The 26,196-nt window shown below is 40.7% G+C and overlaps 1 protein-coding gene across 8 annotated transcripts in view; it reads left to right on the top strand.

Moving 5' to 3' along the window:
• Positions 1 to 26,196, top strand: part of HNRNPC (heterogeneous nuclear ribonucleoprotein C) — a 57,690-nt gene continuing 31,494 nt past the window's right edge. For 2 of the 8 annotated variants that reach the window (XM_032180452.3, XM_032180440.3), the window contains exons 1-2: positions 2 to 152; positions 6,417 to 6,442. The gene's annotated coding sequence lies outside the window, so the exon portion shown is untranslated. Of the gene's footprint in view, positions 153 to 794; positions 816 to 6,416; positions 6,443 to 6,479; positions 7,153 to 26,196 lie in introns of those variants that run through there. The other 6 variants (XM_032180450.3, XM_032180441.3, XM_032180446.3 and 3 more) reach the window with 5 other exon arrangements.

Here is a 26,196-nt window from a genome sequence, read left to right as displayed (position 1 = left end):
GGCGGCAGAGGAGACTCGGGGGCCATTTTGTGAAGAGACGAAGACTGAGCGGTTGTGGCCGCGTTGCCGACCTCCAGCAGCAGTCGGCTTCTCCACGCAGAACCCGGGAGTAGGAGACTCAGAATCGAATCTCTTCTCCCTCCTCCCTCTTGGTAAGTGGAGAGGGCGGACGCAGGGAAGGCGCTGGGTTTTTCGGGAAGCGAGAGGGGGTGTGGGAGAGAAGAGGAAATCCTTCCCCTTAACTAACCGGGCCCTCATTTTTTCTGTTTGTTTTGCGGGATTAGGTTGAAGCGGGGGGCAGTTTTACAGGCCTCAGCCTCTGCGTAGGTTTAACCTGGTGTCCTCTAGGCCATGATCGCCAGGGAAAATGTCTTTTTTTCGCTCTTCCTGTGTTAACGGCTGCTTTCCTTTCATTTTCTACGACCGCGAGGACTCCGGGATCATGAAAATGAAGATCGCGATGCTCATTAATATAGTCGAAGTTAATGTAGCGCCGATGGCTTCTATTACTTCCGTTCCTCTTACATGTAAAAATTGGGGGAGGGGAAGGTTACCAAGTACATGTATCGCGAGCCTTCAAATCCTGGATCGTGCCGCGTGGCCTACGGGAAAGGTTTAACAAAAGATTTAGCATTTTACTGATAACTTTTTATTTTATTCCTCTCTATGAGCAAATGATGGAGCTCGAGGTAGTTACTTTCACTTACATTTGTAAAAGGAAATATTGTGATATAATTATATTAATATTTACAGCTGACTTTTCATCTGCAGGTTACAAAACACTTGAAATATATGTTAGTGGAACTTTGCTTGAGGTAGGTATTAACTCTTTCTCAGAGAGAAACTGAGGCAGAAAAGTGTTGTTTGCTAGGGTCATATTAAGTCAGTAGCAGAACTAGTAAGGAATTTGACCACGAGGTCAGTCGAGTGGTTTTCACCTAGTTAATGGGATACCGGGTTCTAAAACTACTATATTGCAATCTTCGCCAAGAACCTGATGACGGAAACCACGAGGTAACTGGAAATTCCCAAATTGCGCTTAAGAAAAATACGAGACTTGAGAATTTATTAACGTAACTTCCTAAGTGTAAGATGACAAAATTTGTCTTTCGGGATATTCTGGCGTTAATTTTCCCGTCCACCTAAACTTGGGCAAAAATTCACAGCTACGTTATATTAAGCAAATATTAACAGTGCCTATTATTTGCTGGGTGCTGAAATTTGATTAAAAAGTTAAAAGAATTGTATAGATCTTTAGTGTCACATTGACTTATCTGGGAAATCGCTTTTTTTAATCCTCACATGAGATTTGGTTAAGTTTATTTTTCACAGTCTGTTAATCTTACAAAAACTAAAGCTGTTAAGCACAGTTTAAACCAATTCTGCAGGCTAAGATTCATCTGTAAGGCAACCTATTTGATAGGAAGTAAAATAAGGGTGAAAAACATCGTGACCCCTTTTTTAAGGCTTAAACATTTACATATTATTACAGGAACTTAAAACTAAAGTTTATCATTGTGCTGAACTGTTAGAAATGAGGTGAGGGCAAAAATAGATTAATTGGGAAATCATATGTAGTAAAAATAATGTTGGCAAAGACAAATGTCAGAAATTAGTATTTAAGAACAGTTAATAGTAGTTGAAATTGATTGACGGACACTTTTCTTTGCCTCTGAGGTGTTAGAAATATGGGTTCCTTCCGGTCAGTATGTATATCAGCGTACCAAAAATTCTTTGAATTAATATCCGAAACTGTTTGCCACGGTATTTATATCACAATTCTAGGTGTGTTCTCAACTAGATAGGCATTTAGTAACATTTTCATATTGGCTAGGGGGAAAAGTTGAAGAAGGATGGCCAGGTTGCAGGTTTTCTGACCTTTTCTCCCCCCCCCCCCATGCCAGTGCCACTCTCGGGAATACTTGGTGGTTGATGTTCCTTCTGTAGAGAATTTAAACAGCTTACGTTTGTAATTAAATCTCTAGAGGATTTGACATGGCATTCGACCTTGTTTTGGATGGAAGGGCTGTGCGAAACAAGCAAAGAATAAACTCCAAAATAGCTAGTTGCTCTAATTTTAAAGACTAAGGGGCAAATTATTAAATCTTAACATTTAAGTGTTGAATGTGAGAGGTGTTGGCTGGGGAGTAAGTTTGCCTAGGAGTTAGGAGAAATAGATTTTAATCTTCCTTACGCAAATAAGGGGACTTAACTCTGTTTTCTTAACCTATTTGAATTTTTAGTTTCTAATTCAAATTTTTTGTTGCCAGAAGACTAAAAACTGTAGATTTTTATTAAAAGCAGTTTTTTTTTTGTTTTTTGTTGTTTTTTTTTTTTTTTTTTTGCGACGGAGTCTCACTCTTGTTGCCTTAGGCTGGAGTGCATGCAGTGGCACAGTCTCGGTTCACTGCAGCCTCTGCCTCCCGGGTTCAAGCGATTCTCCTGCCTCAGCTTCCCGAGTAGCTAGGATTACAGGCGTGTGTCACCACACCGGGCTAATTTTTATATTTTTAGTAGAGACGGGGTTTCACCATGTTGGCTAGGCTGGTCTCGAGCTCCTGAGCTCAGGGAGTCCTGCCTCGGCCTCCCAAGGTGCTGGTGTTACAGGCGTGAGCCACCTCACCCGGCCCCAGTTTTCTAAATTGGTAGTTATTATTACTATTCTTAACCACATTATTTCAGTCTTCAAATACTTTATTAGTAGTTGTCTCTGGGGAGCATTATTTGCTCTTAATATGCATATTCATGTATTCTCATTGGAAATGGGAAGATTCTGGTTTTGTGCATACTAGATTTACTGGAGGATTGGTGAGAACCAGAACATTGAGGTGTAGCATAACTACAGGTGTTCTCGATATTGGAAATTTTGAGTTTATTAACACAAAAGGAAAAAGGTTTCTTTGGTACATTTACTATCATATGTTATGTGTTTTTGGATTTATTTATATTGTATCAGGAAAACATTATTTGGTGCTCTAACTTGATTCTGTCACAGTACACTGGAAGCACAGGCACTTTGTTTAAAGAATTTATTCTAGAGGCCGGGTGCGGCTGCTCACGCCTGTAATCCCAGCACTTTGGGAGGCTGAGGCGGGTGGATCACGAGGTCAGGAGTTCGAGACCAGCCTGGCCAACATGGTGAAACCCCCATCTCTATTAAAAATAAAATTAGCTTGGCGTGCTAGTGCTCGCCTGTAGTCCCAGCTACTCGGGAGGCTGAGGCAGGAGAATCGCGTGAACCTGGGAGGTGGAGGTTGCAGTGAGCCATCGCACCACTGCACTCCAGCCTGGGCGACTGAGTAAGACCCCATCTCAAAATAATAATAATAATAATTGATTCTAAACTGGGGAATAGAGATTCCCAATTTAAAATCTTCACAGTGGTTCTCAAACGTTAGCCAACACCAGAATCAATAGGGCTAGTTAAAACAGATTGCTATTATCTCTACCACCAGGGTTTCTAATTAAGTAAGTCTGGGGTGGGGCCTGAGAGTTTGCACTTCTAGTAGGTTCCAGGTGATGATGCTCATGCATCACTCAGAGAGGTACCCCTTTAGAAGAAGGGATGCAAACCTCAGGCAGGCTTTGACAAATAACCTAGAGATACTTTTTTCTAAAACTATCTTTGAACTTTACGTAAGGATACTTTTTTTTTTTTTTTTTGAGACAGAGTCTCGCTCTGTCACCCAGGCTGGAGTGCAGTGGCGCGATCTCGGCTCACTGCAAGCTCCGCCTCCCAGGTTCACGCCATTCTCCTGCCTCAGCCTCTCCGAGTAGCTGGGACTACAGGCGCCCGCCACCACGCCCGGCTAATTTTTTTTTTTGTATTTTTAGTAGAGACAGGGTTTCACCGTGTTAGCCAGGATGGTCTCGATCTCCTGACCTCGTGATCCGCCCGCCTCGGCCTCCCAAAGTGCTGGGATTACAAGCGTGAGCCACCGCGCCCGGCCGGATACTTTTTTTTTTTGAGAGCCTCAAACTGTCACCCAGATTAGAGTGCAGTAACGTCATCTCAGCTCACTGCAACCTCTGCCTCCCAGGCTCAAGGGGTGCCCTCAGCCTGCTGAGTAGTGCTGCTAATTTTTTGTATTTTTGGTAGAGACAGGGTTTCGCCATGTTGCCAGGCTGGCCTTAATTGAACTCCTGAGCTCAGGTGATCCACCCACCCCAAGCCTCCCAGAGTGCTGGGATTACAGGTGTGAGCCACACCGCCTGGCCTCAAGGAATATTCTTGATAGAAAATGGTGCTAAAGTTGGCCTTTTTATGAGTGGTAGCTCTTCAGTTTAATATAAATAACATCTTGGGAGATATCTGAACTTTTTGATATTGAAAGATAGAATTGGTTTCTTTTCACATTTTTCTTTATTTTTAAGCTTATGTCTTGTGGCACCTGTACAAAGGATTTGGTTGTGGTTGAACTATAAAGTTACGTGTCTTGAAAATTGATTACCAGGTTTAGGTTGTGGCTCCAAATAAGAAAATGAAATGTTTCACCATAACTGTATTTCATAAACAGGAAAAGAACATTCAGATGTATATTTCCTACAATTCTTCACAAACTTTTTCCGCAGTTTGTACATTCATACAGTTTCACACATCAAATGTAAAAACTGTCATTCCTGCACTGTTCTGCTTTTTAAAAATTTATGGTACTTGTTGCTGCTGTAGTCATTCATGTATAGTTGGCTCAAGGAACACTTCTAAAAGCTCAATTAAACATTTGTTTTTTGAGACAGGGTCTTTCTCTGTTGGCCTGGCTGAAGTGCAGTGGCATGATCAGAGCTCACTGCAGCCTCGAACTCCTGGGCTCAAGTGATCCTCGCTCCTCAGACTGCTAAGTAGCTGGGATTACAGGCTACCACACCCTGTTAATGTTTTTTGTTTTTAATAAAGTCTTGCCATGTTTCCCAGGCTGGTCTCAAACTACTGAGCTCAAGCCATGCTCTACCCCAGCCTGCCAAAATGTTGGGATTACAGGTGTGAGCCACCACACTTGGCCTTAAAATATTTTAATTTCCTCAGATTTACAAAGGAGAATAAGACCTCATGGCTAAATGGAAAAGTGAGTGCAGCTAGTTCATTGTTTGCACAAGGAGCTACAGTCTAATTGCAGTTCTTATTTTAGCTGATGAAACAACCAGTTTGTCATGGAAATTATTTTAGTGTGATATTATGTACCAGATTTTTAGAATCCATAGCTTGAAATTAGCTTTACATGCTACATAGTAAACAGTGGACTACAGAAACAAAAGTATTAACATAAGGACCTTAATTTTTTCACCTATTTTATGACCTTAAATATTCAGTAGCCATAATAGTCTTTTTTTATTCCATCTGTGTTTTCGTTTTGTCAGTGAGTGGAATAATGTGCTCCTTATTTAAAACATCTTTTCCCCTAGTAGTAGAACCTATTAGGTCTTGTGGTTTGATCACTCACTGGTTTTGAGAATAGATGAGTCATCTCTAGTATAGATCTTCATGGTAGGCCATTCACCTTCAGTCTATTACTCATAGCAAAAACTCCACGGACTTGAAGTTTAAAACCCATTAATCTGCTTAGGTTTTAGAATCTCAATATTTGACATTTGCTCACTATTTCATGTCTATTTGTTGGCCCAGTTTTTCTGTCTTTTCTTTGCCCAAACTGCTCATTATCAAGATTAAAATTTGGATATACTCTTTTTGAGACCCTCAAGGGCATATTGACATGGATTTAGTTGATTTTAGTCATCTACTGATGTTGAAGAATTGTGAAGACAGTCACTGGTAGAGGTGATTCTATGGAGGCTATCCCATCCCAGTGGAATGTTAATGCATTACCAAAGTGTGTTAGCTGCAGTAGACAGATGTTTCTGTCTTGGGGGTTTAGGGCACAACATTTCTGAGGAACTCTGACTCAATCTGTCCCTTCTCCTTTCACAGGGCAGCAAGGCGAACCCCATCCCTACTCACTGGAGCTCAGCTTTGATTTTTAACCTCCCTTCCCCACCCTTCCAGAACACACACATTCCATTCCAAAACTGATTTTATAAAGACATTTTAAACATAATGATGCAACTTGGTGTGCACTACGGCAAATGTACAGGTGTTTTTTTTTTAATTGTTTCCAAAACCGGGACCTGGATTTAAGATGTAATTTTTAAAATTTCTATTTCTATTTTTTCTGCAGCAGTTGGGTTAGAGGAGGAGGAGCCTTTTAGCCTCTCATAAACTGACCTCTCTACTTCCTCGTGTATTTTTAAGATTGATTGATGATGTGGAAAGGGCTTTGCTTGTCTGCTACTGAAAACTTTATCCTTGCGGTTTTTGTGGAAACTGCTTTTGGAAAGAGAAAAGAAATGAACTTTACTGACTTGACATTTTTGCACCTCCCGTTTTTCTAATCTGGGCTATTTTTATTTTTGTTTTTTTACAGTGAGATTTTTTTGATCTTCAGCTACAGTAAGTTATTCCAATTTTTTTTTAACATTTTTCCTGACTTTCCGCTGATTTCCTTTTTATTGTTGTTACTAGTTACTATTACTTATTATTATTATATTAATACTTATGATGGTGATGATGATGATGATAATGACACTGATGATTTTTAACCGGATTAAAATCGAGTTTTTCTGAATGTTTCTAAGAATTTCTCCGGCCTCCTGATTGACTTTGGAGTTTTGCATCTTGGGAGAGAAAGCGAAGGCATTAGTATTTTTAAGTGGTTTGATCACATAAACCTTTTCTCTCCCAACCCCACCCTTGCCCTCATCCCCTTCCCCACACTGAAAAGAATTTTACTGGCTGTTAAGTCTATGACCTTATTTTTCCTGATCTTTAACTTAACTGTTTTAGAGCATCTCTGGACGTCTGTATTTTTAATTTTTTTTATTTTTGTTTTTTTATTTTTAATCTTTCATTTGTTAAATTTTTAAACTGTGCTGCAATAAAATGTGTGTGGTACTACTTAACACTTATGATCGTGATGGCGTTTTCCCTGAAAGCCATCTTCCTCCTGTTTCCCTTGAAATCCCATCCTGCTTTTCCTGTACACTACCCCTCACAAACCACAAGCTGCAGCAACATGGATGCCCAGCCTGGAGCAGCAGCAGCCAGGATGACCTGGAGCCAGGGGGGCCTTCGGAACAGATGCACACCCTTCCTGGGTGATGGTAAGAGGTGTGAGGTCCACTTGGATTCATTACAAAGACTAGGAAATAAACCCGTTTAACAGTTTAGCTGATGTGTATAGGTCATAGCCTCTGGAAGTGTTTGAATTAAGCCTTTTGTATGTGCATCTTGAGGTGTTTCCCAAGGGGGACCACCCCAGTTATTTGTAAACTAATGGAATAATATGAGTTGCTAATTAACTTGGGCTGATTAGAACATTTTGGACACTTGGAAAGAGCAGCTTCAGTTTAAAATGAAAGTGGCTTGTTTTAATGATTAGCAACAAGACAACATATTGGGGAGTCCTTTTTTTTAGATTATTACAAATTAGTAAACATTTTCTGTCATTTAACGTATTCCTTGGGTTTGTGACATTTTTAGATTATATTCTATTTAGACTTTTTATCTTATTAAAATTTCACAAGAGTCAAACCATAAGAGATACAACATAATATTAAAATGCTGTCTCACTGGAGGGTTTTTAAAAATTTGAAAAAAGGTAGGCTTTTTGACCTCACAAAGCAGGGAAATCTGTTTAACCTCTACATCCAAATCAGGAACCGTCTAAGGCTGACCCCTTTTATAGTGGTGACTCAAGGCCCAGCTAGATTTTGGGAATTCTAATTTGAATTCATAGAGTTCTAATGCTAGATTAGGAACTCTAATGTGTTCCTGATGGTAAGAAGGAATGAATTCTGTTATTCACAGGAATGGTGTAGAGATTAGTAAAGATGTGGATAGCCAAAGGGTAAGAATTTTAGCAACCCGTAGTATTTTACTCACTACAGCAAAATGTTTTGATAACCATTTTAGAGTTGCTCTGATAGATTTCAAGCTGGGGGATAATTAGATTTTATTTTAAAATATTTCTATTTTTTGTAGAGACAGGGTCTCGCTATATTTTCTAGGCTGGTCTTGAACTCCTGGGCTCAAGCGATCCTCCTGCCTTGACACCCCAAAGTTGACATTACAGGCGTGAGCCACTGCACCTAACCTGGAATAATTTTTTGAAGGCATATTCGGTACTGTTGTACTAGGGTAAATCACGGACTTGCTCCCTTATACCATACTCGGATGAAAAGTAAAGTCTAGTTAAAGTGAGCACCAAAGGTACACTCAAAACAGAATGGGAGAAAAAGCAAAAGATTCCTGGAAGTTATCCAGAAAAAGAATGGGAATCTTTATTTTTTAAATACGTGCAAGTTTTATTGATGCCCTCTTTTGTATGAGAGCTATTTTTTCTATTTCTTTGCTGCTGTCAGTGTATGGAAGCTGTCCACTATAGGTTTAGTTTGATTTATTCCTTGTTAATTCTACAAATTTATTTTTATGGGACATGTTCTGTTTGGAGATATAAAAAATAGTTTATTATGTTTAAGGGTTTAGTGAGGAAGACACATGATTGAAATAATGTCCATATATGATGAGAGGTAAACACATATCCTATAGAAGCATGCCGAAATAAGCTGGGGACGTTGGTACCTGCCTATAAGCCTGTAGTCACAACTAATTGGAAGGCTGAGGCAGGAGGGTCCCTTGGCCCAGGATTTGAGAGGCTATAGTGTGTGATGTGATTATTCACTGCACTCCAGGCTGGGCAACATAATGAGACCTCATCTCTTTTTTTTTTTTTTTTTTTTTTTTTTTTTTGAGACAGTGTCTCTCTCTGTTTCCCAGGCTGGAGTGCAGTGGCGCCATCTTGGCTCACTGCAACCTCCTCCTCCCAGGTTCAAACGATTCTCCTGCCTCAGCCTCCCGAGTAGCTCAGACTACAGGCTCGGACCACCATGTCCGGCTAATTTCTGTATTTTTAGTAGTGACGAGGTTTCACCATGTTGGCCAGGCTGGTCTCAAACTCCTGATCTCATGGTCTGCCCACCTCGGCCTCCCAAAGTGCTGGAATTACAGGCATGAGCCACCGCGCCGGGCCTTAAATTTTTGTATTTTTAGTAGAGACGGGGTTTAGTAGAGATGCCATGTTGGCCAGGCTGGTCTCAAGTTCCTGACCTCAGGTGATCCACCTGCTTCAGCCTCCTGAAGTTTTGGGATTACAGGTGTGAGCTACTGCACCTGGCGAGACCCCATCTCTTTCTAAAAGAAAGCATGCAGAAATGGTTACCTAACTAACCCTAAGAGGTCAGGGAATCCTTTTTTTATTTTATTATTTTTATTTATAACTTTATAAATTTATCCCTTCTGCCTTAATCACATAAAGGGATTTTTATTTTATTTTTTATTTTTATTTTTTAAATAAGACAGAGTCTCGCTCTGTCACCTAGACTGGAGTGCAGTGGTGTGATCTCGGCTCACCACAACCTCTGCCTCCCAGTTTCAAGCAGTTCTCTCTCTCAGCCTCCCGAGTAGCTGGGATTACAGGCACCTGCCACCATGCCCAGCTAATTTTTCTATTTTTAGTAGAGACGGTTTCATCTTGGCTAGGCTGGTCTTGAACTCCTGACGTCGTGATCAGCTCACCTCAGCCTCCCAAAGTGTTGGAATTACAGGTGTGAGCCACTGTGCCTGGCCGACGGGATCCTTTTAAGAGAGGTAGTGTACCGAAATGAATCTTAAGGCCAGAGAATAAAAGTTTGATTGCCATACATGCCAAGGAATTTATTATTTTATCCAGAAGCCAATGTGAGCCATTTTAGAAATATTCTAAACTGGAAAGTGGCATCAGATTTTCCTTTTATTTTTATTTTTTGAGACAGGGTCTTGTTCTGTCACCCAGGCTGGACTGCAGTGACATTAACAAGGCTCACTGCAGCCTTGACCCCCTGGGTTCAAGCTATCCTCTGGTCTCAGCCTCCTGTATAGCTGGGACGACGGACATGCACCACAATACCTGACTATGTTTTATTGTTATTTTTTTGGTGGAGACAGGTCTCATTTTGTTTCCCAGGCTGGTCTCAAAAACTCCTGGAAGATTTTAATTTTTAGAAATGTCTTTCTAATAACAGTATGGAAATGGTGTAGAGGAAATGAGATTAGAAGTAGGAGAATAAGGGAGATACTAAAATCCAAGGAAGAATAACGACCTGGCTTGGACAAAGGTAATGCTAATGAGATTAGAGATTAGTAGGTAAAATTAGCATCTCAGGACAGATGTGATAAGGTGGACAAGAACACAGATTTGGCATGATTGCTGGTTTCTAGCTGCTGGGGTAGGGATACTGGGGAATGAATGAAGGGAGCAGATTATAGATTGAGGGTGGGAAAAAGAATATTTTAAACATCTTGGAGGTGTTCAAGGAACATTCAAGTATAAGATGTTTTATTAAGTATTTTAGTACTTATTTTGAAAATGATTATTAGGTTTGGGCATATAGGGATGAACAAAACATGTCCCTTGCCCTCTTAGATATTATAGATCATTGAGGGAAGAAACAAAGTAAACAGCACGTTTCACAGTCAGGATCGATGAAGGAAAAGAACAGCGTGGATGAGAAGATGGCAAGGGAACCAAAATTAGAACATGGAATTTGGGGGAGGCTGCCAGGGAAGGAAGCTTCCCTACAGGGAAGCTTAGCTACATGGAAGTAGCTAATGGTGAAGCTCATTCTGTAAGAAAACCATATGTGAAAGCACGGATAATGAGGGGGGAACAAGACTTGGCCTCCAAGTAAGAAATAATACTGGAAAATAATTACCAAGAATACGTAGATGAGGGATGGAGTTAGAGAGGTAGGCAAAGACCAAACATTGATAGCACGGGACCTTAGAGGGTCTTGTTTAAGATCCTGTCTTGGGCACAAGTCGAATCTGTTGAAGGATTTTGAAGAAGACTCATCTTCAGGCTGTTGTGTAGGGAATGTTAGTGATGAGAACTAAGAGGGCAAGTAGGGCAGTAAGCTTGGAGACAGAGTAGGCCACTGTCTCAATCTCTTGAAGAAAATAATCATCCCAGGCCTAACAATAACTTGCCCTGGTTTTTCAAATGAGTTTTTATTGGGTGTATAAATGAGCAAAATCAGTCTTGAGTAAGAGAGGTTGAGAACTGATCAGGCTCCAGGAAATTACTAATTATTTCTGTGATACCTTGTTGGGTCATATAATGGCTTTATTTGGCAGACAAAAGTAGCAGGACATTAATTTCTCTTACGGAAGTATTCTAAACTCTTGACTATGTCCACCACTGTTAAAGTTGTGAGTTTGTGTTAACTTACTTAATCATCATCAAAACCTTGAGTAGGAGTAGATACTGTTACTCATGTTTTAGAGGTGAGAATATTGGAGTCAGAATTTAAATAACTTGCCTAAAGTTAGACTGCTTTAGTGGTTTAGCATGGATTCAACCCTGGGATTAAGGGTGTAGATTTCAACACTTAATGATAGTAGACTCCTTTTGTCTCTTTGATATGTTGAACTTTTTTTTTTTTTTTTTTTTTTTTGAGACAGAGTCTCACTCTGTCACCAGGCTGGAGGGCAGTGGCGTGATCTCTGGCTCACTGCAACCTCCGCCTCCTGGGTTCAAGTGATTCTTGTGCCTCCGCCTCCTGAGTAGCTGGGATTACAGGCATGCACCACCACACCCAGCTAATTTTTACATTTTAGTAGAGATGGGGTTTCACCATGTTGGCCAGGCTGGTCTAGAAATCCTGACCTCGTGATCCGCCCACCTCAGTTTCCCAAAGTGCTGGGATTACAGGCGTGAGCCACCGTGTCCGGCTGAGCATTCTAGAAAAACAAAGTTTAGTTAAAGTTCCAAAGAACAACTTTGGACTTTTATTATTAAAATTTTAAAACTAAATACGTTTTTGCCCTTGAATTCCCAACACCTTAAATGGCTTAAAGATGTGTATATGTGCAAGGTAGTAAATTGTTTAGGTAGATGTATCTTGGTAAAATGTTACCATGGTTGTGGTGGCATTGTTAATAGGGAAGCAAGCACATTTTAAAAGTGAGCTTTAGGCCAGATGCAGCAGTTTATGCCTATAATCCCAGTACTTTGGGGGGCTGAAGTTGGAGGATAGCTCAAGGCCAGGGAAGTCTGGCAACGTAGCAAGACCCTGTCTACAAAAAGCTGGGCATGGTGGCACACAGCTGTAGTGTAGCTCCCTGGAAGGCTGAGGCGGTAGAATTGCTTGAGTTCAGGAGTTTGAGGTCAGAGTGAGTTATGATTGCACCACTGTGCTCCAGCCTGGGTGACAAGAGTGAGACCCTGTCTCTTAAAGTAAAAAAACAAAAGCGAGCTTTTTTTTTTTTTTTTTAAGACTATCATTAATCAGTAAGAAGTGAACTTTAGTTGGAAAAAAATTATTTATGGTTAAAAAAAAAAAAACCACGGAGAGGAATGTGTTAACTAAGCCTAGGTGTCCTTTTTCAATCCTCATCTCACTTGACCTGTTGGTTCTATTTAACCAGATCTCTTCCTTGAAACGTTTTTATTTTTTTTTACTTTGCTTCCAGGTTTTTGTTACATGTCTTTGACTGTTACTCTTTCTGTTGGACTGCCCCATGGTTCAGTCCTTCCACTTCTCTTTTCTGTCCACACTCTGGGTCCAATTTCATTCTGATTCATTCATGATTTAATACACCACCTATAAGCTGATTTCGACACTTAAGATCAACCAACAGCCTATACTTTTCTTTCGAGTGTCATGCCAATTCAGTTACCTGCATGACAACTCTGTTGAATATCCAATATGTCAACTTTAAAGTGCAAAACTGTGCTCCTGATGTTCATGCCTCAAACCAGTCTCTTGTGTACTGTTACCTTTTTCAGTTAATGAAACAATTTTTATGTCTCTTGGGCCAAAGATTTTGGCTAGCCATCCTTGATTGCTATTCTTCTCACCTTTGGCCTATTAGAAAACCATGTTGGCCAGGTGTGGTAGCTCAGGCCTGTAATCCCAGCACTTTGGGAGGCTGAGGGAGGTGCATCACTTGACCTCAGGAGTTTGAGACCGGCCTGGGCAACATGGTGAAATCCCATCTCTTCAAAAATACACAAAAATTAGCCGGGAGTGGTGGCACATGCCTGTAGTCCCAGCTACTTGAGAGACAGGCATGAGAATCGCTTGAGCCCCGGAGGCAGAGGTTGCAGTGAGCCGAGATTGCACCCGCACCACTGCACTCCAGCCTGCACAAAAAAAAAAGAAAAGAAAATCATGCTGTCAGCTCTTCAAAATATACCACTACTCATATTGTTGACATTTGGTCCAATTTCAAGCCACCATTGTCTCCTGTGCATTATTGTATATAACAGGTTTGTATTTCTTTTGTCCCTCCCCACTAGTTTTGTTCTTAATGTGATAGCTAGATTTATCCTAAAATGTAATGTTTGAAAAATTTTTTTTTTTTTTTTTTTTTTGAGACGGAGTTTTGCTCTTTTTGCCCAGGCTGGAGTGCAATGCTGCGAGCCCGGCTCACCGCAACCTCCGCCTCCCGGGTTCAAGCTATTCTCCTGCCTCAGCCTTCCAAGTAGCTGGGATTACAGGCACCAGCCACCACGCCTGGCTAATTATTTATTTATTTTTTATTTTTATTTTTTATTTTTTATTTTTTTCTGAGACGGAGTCTCGCTGTGTCACCCAGGCTGGAGTGCAGTGGCGCAATCTCGGCTCACTGCAAGCTCCGCCTCCCGGGTTCACACCATTCTCCTGCCTCGGCCTCTCCGAGTAGCTGGGACTACAGGCGCCCGCCACTACGCCCGGCTAATTTTTTTGTATTTTTAGTAGAGACGGGGTTTCACTGTGGTCTCGATCTCCTGACCTCGTGATCTGCCCGCCTAGGCCTTCCAAAGTGCTGGGATTACAAGCGTGAGCCACTGCGCCCGGCCGCTTTGGACAGTCTTAAAACTACAGTTGTGCATATCTTTATTTTCTTAAAATTAAGCCCCAGAAATGTAATTTTTCAGGGGTATGCACATTTTACTTTTCTGCCAGGGAGGTGGGGGAGGTGGGCAGAGTATACACTTTTTTTTTTTTTTTGAGACGGAATCTCAACTCTAGCCCAGGCTGGAGTGCAGTGGCGTGATCTCACTGCAAGCTCCCTCTCCTGGGTTCACGCCATTTTCCTGCCTCAGCCTCCTGAGTAGCTGGGACTACACACGCGTGCCACCACGCCCGGCTTATTTTTTATATTTTTTTTTTTTTAGTAGAGACAGGGATTCAACATGTTAGCCAGGATAGTGTCGATTTGCTGAGCTCGTGATCTGCCCACCTTAGCCTCCCAAAGTGCTGGGATTACAGACCTGAGCCACCGCACCTGGCCACACATTTAAAAAAGTTCTTAAGTTTGCTCTCCAGAAGCTAATACATTTAGCAATTTATTGGCAGTGTTAGTGGCCACTAATACTTAATTTCTAGTTTTGTGAATTACTTTGGATCTTTTGCTTTAAGATTTGACCCTGTATTATTCTGAAGGGTTTGATAAGTTTTTAAGTTGAATAGTAAAAATGTTGATAGATTTTGAGTGAAACATTGATACAGTGTTGACTATATTTCTGTGTATAGTTTGAGATTCACATGTAATTTTTGTTTTCAGGTACATGCACATCTTTGGTGCTATCTTTTTTTCTTTTTTTCTTTTTTTTTTTTGACAGTCTAGCTGTGTCACCCAGGTTGGAGTGCAGTGGCGTGATCTCACTCACTGCAAGCTCCGCCTCCCATGTTCACGCCATTCTTCTGCCTCAGCCTCCGGAGTAGCTGAGACTACAGGCATCCGGCTACTTTTTTGTTTTGTTTTGTTTTGTTTTTTAGTAGAGGTGGGGTTTCACTATGTTGGCCAGGATGGTCTTGATATCCTGACTTCGTAATTCGCTTGCCTTGGCCTCCCAAAGTGCTGGGATTACAGGCGTGAGCCACTGCGCCTGGCCAGCCTTTTTTTTTTTTTTTTTTTTAAAGACAGAGTCTTCCTCTCTTGCCAGGCTGGAGTGCAGTGGTGCGATCCCGGCTCGCTGCAACTTCCACCTCCCAGGTTCAAGCGATTCCCCTGTCTCAGCCTCCTGAGTAGCTGAGATTACAGGTACGTGCCACCACACCCGGCTAATTTTTGTATTTTTAGTAGAGACAGGGTTTCACCATGTTGGCCAGGATGGTCTTGATCTCCTGACTTCGTAATTCGCCTGCCTCGGCCTCCCAAAGTGCTGGGATTACAGGCGTGAGCTACTACACCTGGCCAGCCTTTTTTTTTTTTTTTTTAAAAGACGGAGTCTTGCTCTGTTGCCAGGCTGGAGTGCAGTGGTGCGATCCCGGCTCGCTGCAACTTCCACCTCCCAGGTTCAAGCAATTCCCCTGTCTCAGCCTCCTGAGTAGCTGAGATTACAGGTACGCGCCACCACGCCTGACTAATTTTTGTATTTTTAGTAGAGACAGGGTTTCACCATGTTGGCCAGGATGGTCTTGGATCTCTTGACCTTGTGATCCGCCTGCCTCAGCCTCCCAGAGTGCTGGGGTTACAGGCGTGAGCAGCCGCACTCGGCTGGTGCTATCTTTTAATTGTGAAAAAATTTCACATACACAAAAGAGAATTGTATAATGAACTTCCATGTACTTTGTCTCACTTTAATAATCCTTGGCCAGTCTTTTATTTGCATCTATATCTCCCCATCCACCCCCTTCCCATGTTATTTTGAAGCAAATTCTTGATATATTTCATCTGTAGATATTTCAGTGTGTATTTTAAAAAGAATTAGGACTTAACCACAATTATCCCACCAAAAACATTTAATAAATTAACTATTTTAATACTAAGCATATTTAGAGGCCTGGTGTGGTGGCTTATACCTGCTCTTTGGGAGGCCAAGGCAGGCACATCACTTCAGGCCAGGAGTTCGAGACCAGCCTGGCCAATGTGGTGAGACCCCCGTCTCTACTAAGAATACAAAAAAATTACCTGGGTGGGGTGGCGCATGCGTGTAATCCCAGCTACTTGGAAGTCTGAGGCAGAAGGATCTCTTGAACTCAGGAGGCAGAGGTTGCAGTGAGCCAAGATACTGCCACTGCACTCCAGCCTGGGTGATATAGTGACACTTAAAACAAAAACAACAATAAAAAAAGACCAACAAATCCATTTAGTATCAAAAGTACTACCCTGAGAACTGAGTAAGGCATTCCTCAATGCGGCTTTATTTCTACGGGGATAACATGATTGGTGGGGTCTTTTTATTCTTTTGCTAACATAGTCCTGTATGGAATTTTGGAAGTGTTGTTTACTAAAGGTAGGTTTTGAAATTTTCTTAAGAGTGGGAGTCTTATGGTTATACTCATTGGTGATAAAAATCAAACCTTTTACTATTCTTAAATTTAGATATAATCTCCTGTTTTGGCTGTTTAAGAGAATACTGTAGTAACTTTTAAGTCAGATATCTTTGTTAAAAATTATTCTGGGCTGCTAGGTTATTATTTTGTTACACCTGTCTAAAATCTTTTATCCATAATTTAGAAATTTTAAAATCTCTGACACATTTTGCATTTGACACCAAGACTCAATTTGGCAAAAAAACTCATCTCAACTGGTGTGAGAGTATTTATGTTCTATGTGTGACATTTACTGAAAATTTATATGTATTCCTGCAGAAATATTTGATGTGATAACTGTGCTCTCCCAGATGCTACACAACAAAAAAAGCATAGTATTTCCAAAATCTGAGACTCTTTTTCCTAATACATGTGTCCTTTTTTTTTTGAGACGGAGTCTCCGTTGCCCAGGCTGGAGTGCAGTGGTGCAATCTTGTCTCACTGCAACCTCTGCTTCCCGGGTTCAAGCAGTTCTCCTGCCTCAGCCTCCCAGGTAGCTGGGATTACAGGCACCCACCACCACCACACTTGGCTAGATTTTGTATTTTTAGTGGAGACAGGGTTTCACCGTATAGGCCAGGCTGGTCTGGAACTCCTCACCTCAAGTTATCTGTCCGCCTCTGCCTCCCAAAGTGTTGGGAGTACAGGTGTGAGCCACCACACCTGGCTGCAAGCATTGTAGACCAGAGACCAGAGTAGACTTAAAGTATACTTTGTTACAACTCATGCTCAGTCTGAGGTCACTGATAAAATTGAAACTTATTCTATAAGATAACAAGGAAATGAAGTATTTTTTTTTTTTTTTTTTTGAGTTGGAGTCTAGCTCTGTTGCCCAGGCTGGAGTGCAGTGGCGTGATCTTTGCTCACTGCAAGCTCTGCCTCCCAGGTTCCCACCATTCTCCTGCCTCAGCCTCTTGAGTAGCTGGGATTACAGGTGCCCACCACCACGCCCGGCTAATTTTTTGTATTTTAGTAGAGACGGGGTTTCACCGTGTTAGCCAGGATGGTCTCGATCTCCTGACCTTGTGATTCACCCGCCGATTACAGGCGTGAGCCACTGCGCCCGGCTGGAAATGAAGTCTTCAGAATGAATGTTGGCCCTTTCTATTCAGAAAATAGCCTGTGCTCCAGCATAGCATCATCACCATCTGGGAGCTACCTAGGAATAGAGTCTCACCCTACCCCAGTAATACCAGTATGCACATTGAAAAGAACGAATCTAGAACACTTTATAACACTCCTTTTTTATTACTTGGCTTGGGAATTAAAAATTTTGGTGGACTTTTTGGCAGGAGTGGTTTTTGATGTTTGTGGAGAATGTTGAAGACTACAGTGTAGCCACATTTAATTTACATTGGAAAAATACAATATAAAACTTGACATTTGCAAAATTTGAAATAATGACTTCTAAATTACAAATAGAAGTAAAAATTTCAAAGCTGGCAGGCTGGAAATAACATATGCTATTCTGAGATGTGCTTAGAATTATCTGAACTCTTAATGCAGATCATGTTATATATCTTGGCATAATATAAGCATTCTTGGTTATAAAAGCTGAGATTAACATTCAAAATACCTTGTAAATCAAGGTAGATCTGTCATAGTTATGACAATTTTTTTCCTTCAGTGTTTTAAGGAAAATATGTAAACATACAGAACAGTCTAATGAATTCTTAATGTACCTTCCACCAGGATTGCCATGTTTCGTTTTATTTTTTTGCTGAACCATTTGCAAGGAAATTGCTGACTAAAGACAAAAGACCACTAAGTATTTAAGTGTGAATTGCTTTTTTTTTTTTGAAGTGGAGTCTCACTCCAGTGCCCAGGCTGGAGTGCAGTGGTGCAATCTCAGCTCACTGCAACCTCTGCCTCTTGGGTTACAGCGATTCCCCTGCCTCCCAAGTAGCCTGGACTACAGGTGTGTGCCACCACCCCCGGCTAATTTTTGTATTTTTTAATGGATTTAGTATACAGGTAGTCCTACTAACCATGCTGTTATTTTCATTCACATAGATTATCAGTTATATTAGAAATAAGACCTTTCTGTGTTTTATTATTTTTGCATATTATTTTTGTTTCAGTTCTCAGTCAAGATTTATTGACCTTCCTGAAGTAATTTTGAAACATTAAATCTTAACCTAGGTAAAGCATTCTTTAAAATATTCCTGATGTTTGTTGGATACTTACAGATTCTGGAACCTTTTCTTTAAAAAGTGTTTTCAAAACAGAAGTTGCTCTAGGTTAGATTATGATGGACTTTTATGTTGTAACACCCCAAAACGCTTTAATGATGGCACAGTTAAATGCGAAGGTTGAGAATGTAGAGAGAAATTTCTATGTATCTTGGGACTTCCAATGGCTAATAGACCCCAAAATATGTAATACAATGTTCAGTGAATCTAGAGGTACCCAATTCCTTGATTTTTTTTTTTTTTTTTTTTTTTTTTTTTTTGAGACACAGTTTTCGCTCTTGTTCAGGCTGGAGTGCTGTGGCGAGATCTAGGCTCACTGCAATCTCCGCTTCCCGGTTCAAGCAATTCTGTAGCCTCAGCCTCCCAAGTAGCTGGGATTACAGGCATGTGCCGCCGCCACACCTGGCTATTTTTTTTTTTTTTTTGTATTTTTAGTAGAGACGGGGTTTCACCATGTTGGTCAGACTGGTCTCAAACTCCTGACCTCTGGTGATTCACCTGCCTCGGCCTCTCAAAGTGCGGGCAGGATTACAGACATGAGCCACTGCGCCCAGCCCCAATTCCTTGATTCTGTTTAGTTCTGAATTGCTCTTGGGGAAGAGAAGGGCCTAATTTTTGCTTAGGGTTTTGCAGAAGAGCTTTGCTGACTCAGTTATCTGTATATCATGATGACTAAGTTTCAGGGTAGCATTTTGCTATCTCTGCAGAAAGAAAAATTACAAAAACATTATGTATTATTAGTGAAAAATTTAAAAAACTCAAAACCCCATCCTATCCTTAGATGTCACTTTGGTATGTAATCTTCTAGATAACTTGTACATATTTTGGTTATGCTCCTCCATGTCAGTGTCACGTGTCATTTAAATTGTATTCCATTGGACTGGTGCACTGAAATAATTCGTACTCATTCATTGTCAGGCACTTGTTTTCTACTTTTTCACTGTTAATGTGTCCACACCATTGTTTCTTTCAGATGAATTCTCAAAGGTAAAATTACTGAGTCAAAAAATAACGCAGTTTTAAAACTTTTGATGAAATAATCCCATTTTCTGGAAATGCAGTATGAGTTCATATGGACCATTTATTTTGACCATTGCCTGCAGTAGATACTGTAATTAAAAATGTGTTTGCTTGTTTGGTAGGTGGAACATGGTACTTGGTTTAATTTGTATTTCCTTGATAGTGTTAATCTTCATATACCTTTAGTATTGCTAGTCACCTGTTTGTGTCCTTGGGCCATTTTTTGTTGGTATGTACCAATAATAGTAAATGATACAGTAGTAGCAGCAGCACTTGATATTGCCAGGTACCATCATTTCCAGTGTTTTGTGTACCTTGTTTCATTTATGCATCATTCCTATCCTGTGAGACAAATACTATCAATGATACTCATTTTACAGATAAGGAACCTGATTTTCAAAGAGATTGACTTCCCAAAGAAAGTGCATGCTACTAGCAAGTTGTTGATCTTGAAACACGTGTGTCTAGGCTGGTTGCAGTGGCTCATGCCTGTAATTCCAAACTTTTGGAAGGCTGAGGTGGGGAGATACTTGAAACCAGGTATTTGAGACCAGTTTGGGCAACATGGCGAAACCCTGTCTGTACTAAAAGTACAACAAAGTTAGCTGGACATTATTTTATTTTTAATTTTGGTGGAGATAAGGTCTTGCTACGTTGTTGGCTAGGCTGGTCTCTAACTCCTGGGCTCAAGCAGTCTCCCACCTCAGCCTCCAAAAGTTTTTTGTTTATACTCTATTTAAAATGTGACCTCATTTTAAGGTTCGGTCATAGTGGACATGGCTTGAATTTGTGAGGATACAGGTTTTTTTTTCTTTTTTGTGATGTAGTCTTACTCCATCGCCCAGGCTGGAGTTCAATGGCGTGATCTCGGCTCACTGCAACCTCCGCCTCCCATGTTCTGGCAGTTCTTTCTCATGCCTCAGCCTCCCAAGTAGCTGGCATTGCTGGCGCTTGCCACCATGCTTGGCTAATTTTTTTTTGTATTTTTAGTAGAGATGGGGTTTCACCATGTTGACCAATTTGGTCTTGAACTCCTGTCCTCAAGTGATCCACTGGCCTCAACCTCCCAAAGTGCTGGGATTACAGGTGTGAGCCACCCCACCCAGCCAAGGATAGGTATTTCTGTATCCACTTTCAGTTTACTTCATTTTGGAAGTATGAGTTACCTAAAATTTTGATTTATTTTTTTAAACATACTGAGTTGTGCTAGAAACTAAACCAGAGTATAACTTTTCAGGGTACAAAAAATAATGCAGGACAGCTTGTCAGTTGAGATTGACTTTACTAATTATCATTGTTCAAAAATTGAAATGCATCATGAAAAACTTTTGTATTGAAGGAAAATTGGGTATTGATGACTCATGAGGTTATGTCCTATCGTACAAAAAATAATGCCGGACAGCTTGTCAGTTGAGATTGACTTTACTAATTATCATTGTTCAAAAATTGAAATACATCATGAAAAACTTTTGTATTGAAGGAAAATTGGGTATTGATGACTCATGAGGTTATGTCCTATCAGTGAAGGATACATAATTGAGAGGGGTTGTTTATACTTTACAGCAAAATCAAAGGCTGAAATTTTCTTAACGCTGGAGCTGTATGTGATCTTTGGTGATTATGAACTAGGTAGAAGAGGATGAAATATGAACTGCTAAGCCCTGTACTTAATAAAAAGTCCAACAAAAGAGTTGTCAAAACATAGAGGTTAGGATTACATTGATAAATAAGGATTCTTATATTTACAGTTGACCCTTAACACAAGGGGTGTTAAGGCACCAGCTGCCAGCACCTCCTCAAAAATAAAAAATCCATGTATTACTTTGGACTCTCCAAAAACTTCACTGATGAGCTACTGCTCAGTAGAGGCCTTGCTGATAAACAGTTAATTAACACAGATTCAGTATATTATACATTATATACTGTATTCTTACAAGAAAGTGAGCTAGTGAAAAGAAAAGGTTATTAAGGAGCAGAAGATATATTGACTTTGTTAACTAGAAGTAAATCATCACGAATGTCTTCTTTGTCCTCACATTGAGTAGGCTGAGGGGAAGACGAAGGCTTGATCTTGCTGTCTTGGGTGGTTTAGGCTCAAGAAAATCCATGTATAAACCCATATTGTTCAAGGGTCAGTTGTAATTGATTCTGTATGTGTTGACAGTGCCAAAGTAAACAGAAAGTAGCATCTGGAGAGCATCCAGAATATTCCTTTCTTTTTCAAGGGAACTCAAAATTTGGAGTACTGTGTTAAAGGGAAATTGGCAGACTAACTTTTATTTGTTATAAGACGACATTTCTTTTTTTTTTTTTTGAAACGGAGTCTCACTCTGTCTCCCAGGCTGGAGTGCAGTGGCGCAGTCTCCAGCTCACTGCAAGCTCACGCCATTTTCCTGACTCAGCCTCCCAAGTAGCTGGGACTACAGGCACCCGCCAACACGCCCGGCTAATTTTTTGTTTTCGTATTTTTAGTAGAGACAGGGTTTCACCATGTTAGCCAGCATGGTCTTGATCTCTTGACCTCGTGATCCAACAGCCTCGGCCTTCCAAAGTGCTGGGATTATAGGCATGAGCCACTGCGCCCGACCTATAAGGCATCATTTATTTTCATAGATGGCTAGGATGGGGAAGAGTTTGAAGTGTTTTGTCAAAGAAAAATATAGAGCCATGTGCTGCATAGATGTTTTGGTGAATGACAGACCACATATATTATGGCCCCTTAAGATTATAATGGAGCAGGCCAGGTGTGGTGGTTCATGCCTGTAATCCCAGCAATTTGGGAGGCCGAGGCAAGCAGATCACCTCAGGTCAGGAATTCAAGAGCAGCCTGGCCAACATGGTGAAACCCCGTAGCCAGGCGTGGTGGTGCACATCTGTGTTCCCAGCTACTCAGGAGGCTGAGGCGGGAAAATCACTTGAACCTGGGAAGTGGAGGTTGTAGTGAACCGAGATTGCGCCACTGCACTCCAGCTTTGGTGACAGGGAAACTCCTTCTCAAAAAAAAAAAAACTAAAAAGAGATTATAATGGAGCTGAAAAATTCCTGTTGCCTAGTGACATCTTGCTGATCCTGAACACGTATAGGCTTAGGCTAATGTTTATGTCATAGTTTTTTCAAAGTAAAAATATTACAGTAAACTAAATAAGGTTAGTATATTAAAGAAAAGAAAAATTTGTTTTACAAACTTACTGTAGCCTTAAGTGTACCGTGTTTATAAAGTCTACAGTAGTGTATGGTAATGTCTCACGACTTCAAACCCACCACTCACTCAGTACAGTCACCAAAAGCAACATTCAGTCCTAAAAGCTCCATTCATGGTAAGTGCTTTATATAGGTTATACCGTTTTTGAAAAAAAATTTTTTTTTTTTTTTGGAGACAGTCTCGCTTTGTTGCCAGGCTGGAGTGCAGTGGCGTGATTCTCCACCCCCTGGGTTCAAGCGATTCTCCTGCCTCAGCCTCCCGAGTAGCTGGGATTACAGACGTGCACTACCATACTTGGCTAATTGTTGTATTTTTAGTAGAGACAAGGTTTCTCCATGTTGGTCAGGCTGGTCTCGAACTCCTGACCTCGAACTCCTGACCTCTCGAACACCCGCCTCGGCCTCCAAAAATGCTGGGATTACAGGCGTGAGCCACTGCTCCCAGCCCGTTTTTGAAATCTTTTGTACTGTATTTTTACTGTACTTTTTCTTTTTTGAAGTACACAAATAACATTGTGTTAGAACTTAGACTCAGCCCTTGTTTTCTCTTTTTTTGGGATGGAGTCTCGCTCTGTCTCCCAGGCTGGAGTGCAGTGGTGTGATCTTGGCTCAGTGCAACGTCTGTCTCCGGGATTCAAGCGATTCTCCTGCCTCAGCCTCCTGAGTAGCTGGGACTACAGGCGCATGCCACCACGCCTGGCTAATTTTTCTTATTTTAGTAGAGACTTGGGTTTCACCATATTGGTCTGGTTGGTCTCAAACTCTGTGTTGGGAGTACAGGCATGAACCACCGTTCCCGGCCTGTGTTAGAGCTTATTACAGTGTTCAGTACTTTGCATGCTATGCAGGTTTGTAGTCTGGGAGCAATAGGCTATACGATACAGGCTAGGTGTGTGGTAGGCTACACTCTCTAGCTTGGTATTGGGTAAGTACACTCTTACGACATTAACACAGTGACAGAATTGCATAATGATACAATTCTCACGCATTTCCCTGTCATTAAGCAATGTGTGATTAATAATTGGTTTACTGATGAATGTAATTCCAAGAATAGATTTAAGGGAAGAATTAAGAGTCAACTATGATTTAGAATTGCATATCATTAGATTGTGAGTTCTCTGACTTTGGCAATTCAAAAGCCTCCACCATTGGTGAGAAAGGATACCTTAAATGGAATTTTTAGCATCTTCTGAGGGACCTCGGGGGAAATTAAACTACATGAATTAGTTTTTTACATGGAGATGTTTTAAGACCTTAATTTTTTATTTGTTGCATTACATCACTCATTCATACATTGATAGGAAACAATTTTGCTTCTGAAAGTGCTTTTTGGAGAGAAGTTGCGGTCAGGCGCAGTGGCTCACGCCTATAATCCCTGCAATTTTGGAACGTGGAGGTCAGCGGATCACCTGAGGTCGGGAGTTGGAGACCAGCCATGGTCAATATGGTGAAACCCCGTCTCTACTAAAAATACAAAAAATTATCTGGACGTGGTGGCGGGTGCCTGTAATCCCAGTTACTCAGAAGGCAGAGGTTGCAGTGAGCCGAGATTGCAACATTGCAATCCAGCCTGGGCAACGAGCTAAGCTTCATCTTAGAAAAACAAACAAAAAAACAAAAACTTGCAGGAAACATGCAGATAAAAACAGTATTTACTCATTTACTTATGTCATCAGCACTCAAAGGTAACCATCATCAACATTTTTATGTTTTGTTCTTGTCCTCTGTCTTAAATAGCTACAGATATATATATATGTATATTTTACTAATATGTAATTATTACAGTGTTAGAACCTCTACGTGGTAGATGTTTTCCAGTCAATAAGTATTCTACCACATTTTTGTTTAATGGCTGGCAAGTATCTTTTGTCACAGATGTATGTAAAAGATTACATTTTTAGTTCCAAGCAAACATGGGAGTACTTGAATATCCTCAGTTGCTTAATGAATACAGATACAGGGACCTACCGTCCCATTGCTTGATACTTTTTATTGAGAATTTTCATATGAACCTACAAAACGTGTACTGGTTTACTTAGTTAAAACAATGGAAATGCCCATTTTCCTTCACTTCATTGCATGATCATTGTTACATAAGCAGATTTGACAGAAAAAAACATGTAATCTTACTTTGGAAATTTGGTGAAATGTGCAATCTGGTACATATCATTTTTGAATCTGCTATATATAGCATCTTAAGAAAACTTTTGAACACAATATATACATACATAGAATAAGCCATTCCTGTGTAAGCCCCACTCTTCAAATAGCAACTGCCATGTTTGCTCTCTACACTTTTCTCCTGAATGATTTCAAACTTTGTTGACATGATACTTAAGCAAACATGATACACACTGAAGTTAGGAGCTTCCATGTGGCTGCATCTCCTAAGAAGGAAATATCTGCCACCAAAATATTATCAAAACAATAATGAACATCAATTAAGTAATTAAACAATTCATAGTAAAATTATCTAGATAAAAATATCTCTTTTCCCCACTCTAGTATTCAATCAGAATTCACACACTGTCTCCCCCACCCCGCTACATCCCCATTTTTTGAGACAATGAGGTGGCTCGATCTTGACTCATTGCAGACTCCACCTCTAGGGTTCAAGCAATTCTCCTGCCTCAGCCTCCCAAGTGCTGGGACTACAGGTATGTGCCATCATACCCAGCTTGTCTTTGTATTGTTAGTAGAGATGGGGTTTCACCATATTGGCCATGCCGGCACTGCATTTTTAATCTAGAAAAATGCCCCTAGTTTTTATTTTTTTGAGATGTCCAAACCAGTTGTATTGTGATTTCCCACAAACTTTGAAATTGTCTGATTGTTTACCCCATATATAGATTCTAGAAAATAGCTTGCTGAGAATAATGCATAGGTGATAATGCGTGTTTAAGTGTGTCACATCAGGAGGCATGCAATGTTAGGTTGTCCTACAACTTTGTAACTTTGATCCCTTAGTTTAGGTTGAGACCTCCAGGTCTTCGTTGTAAAGGTACATTTTCACCCTATGTAATTATAGAGAGTAATCTGTTTGCAAATCCTGTACTCCACTCACCAAGTTTTACCTGGCCCTTTTAGCATACATTGACAGTACTCTCAGATGTTAAATTGGTGTAATCCTCACCAATGTAAATAAATTTTAAATAATGTGTCTTAACATCTTTTTGAGATGGAGTCTTGCACTGTCGACCAGACAGGAGTGCAGTGGCTTGATCTTGGCTCACTGCAACCTCCGCCTCTTGGGTTCAAGAGATTCTCCTGGCTCAGTCTCCAGAGTAGCTGGAATTACAGGCGCATGACACCACGCCCAGCTAATTTTTAATATTTTTTGTAGAGATGGAGTTTCGCTATGTTGACCAGTCTGGTCTCGACCTCTTAACCT

Source organism: Hylobates moloch, unplaced genomic scaffold (assembly GCF_009828535.3).
Source record: "Hylobates moloch isolate HMO894 unplaced genomic scaffold, HMol_V3 SCAFFOLD_16, whole genome shotgun sequence".
Taxonomy (NCBI): domain Eukaryota; kingdom Metazoa; phylum Chordata; class Mammalia; order Primates; family Hylobatidae; genus Hylobates; species Hylobates moloch.
The sequence above is the reverse complement of the archived record's forward strand: the minus strand, read 5'-3'. Positions and strand labels throughout refer to the sequence as shown.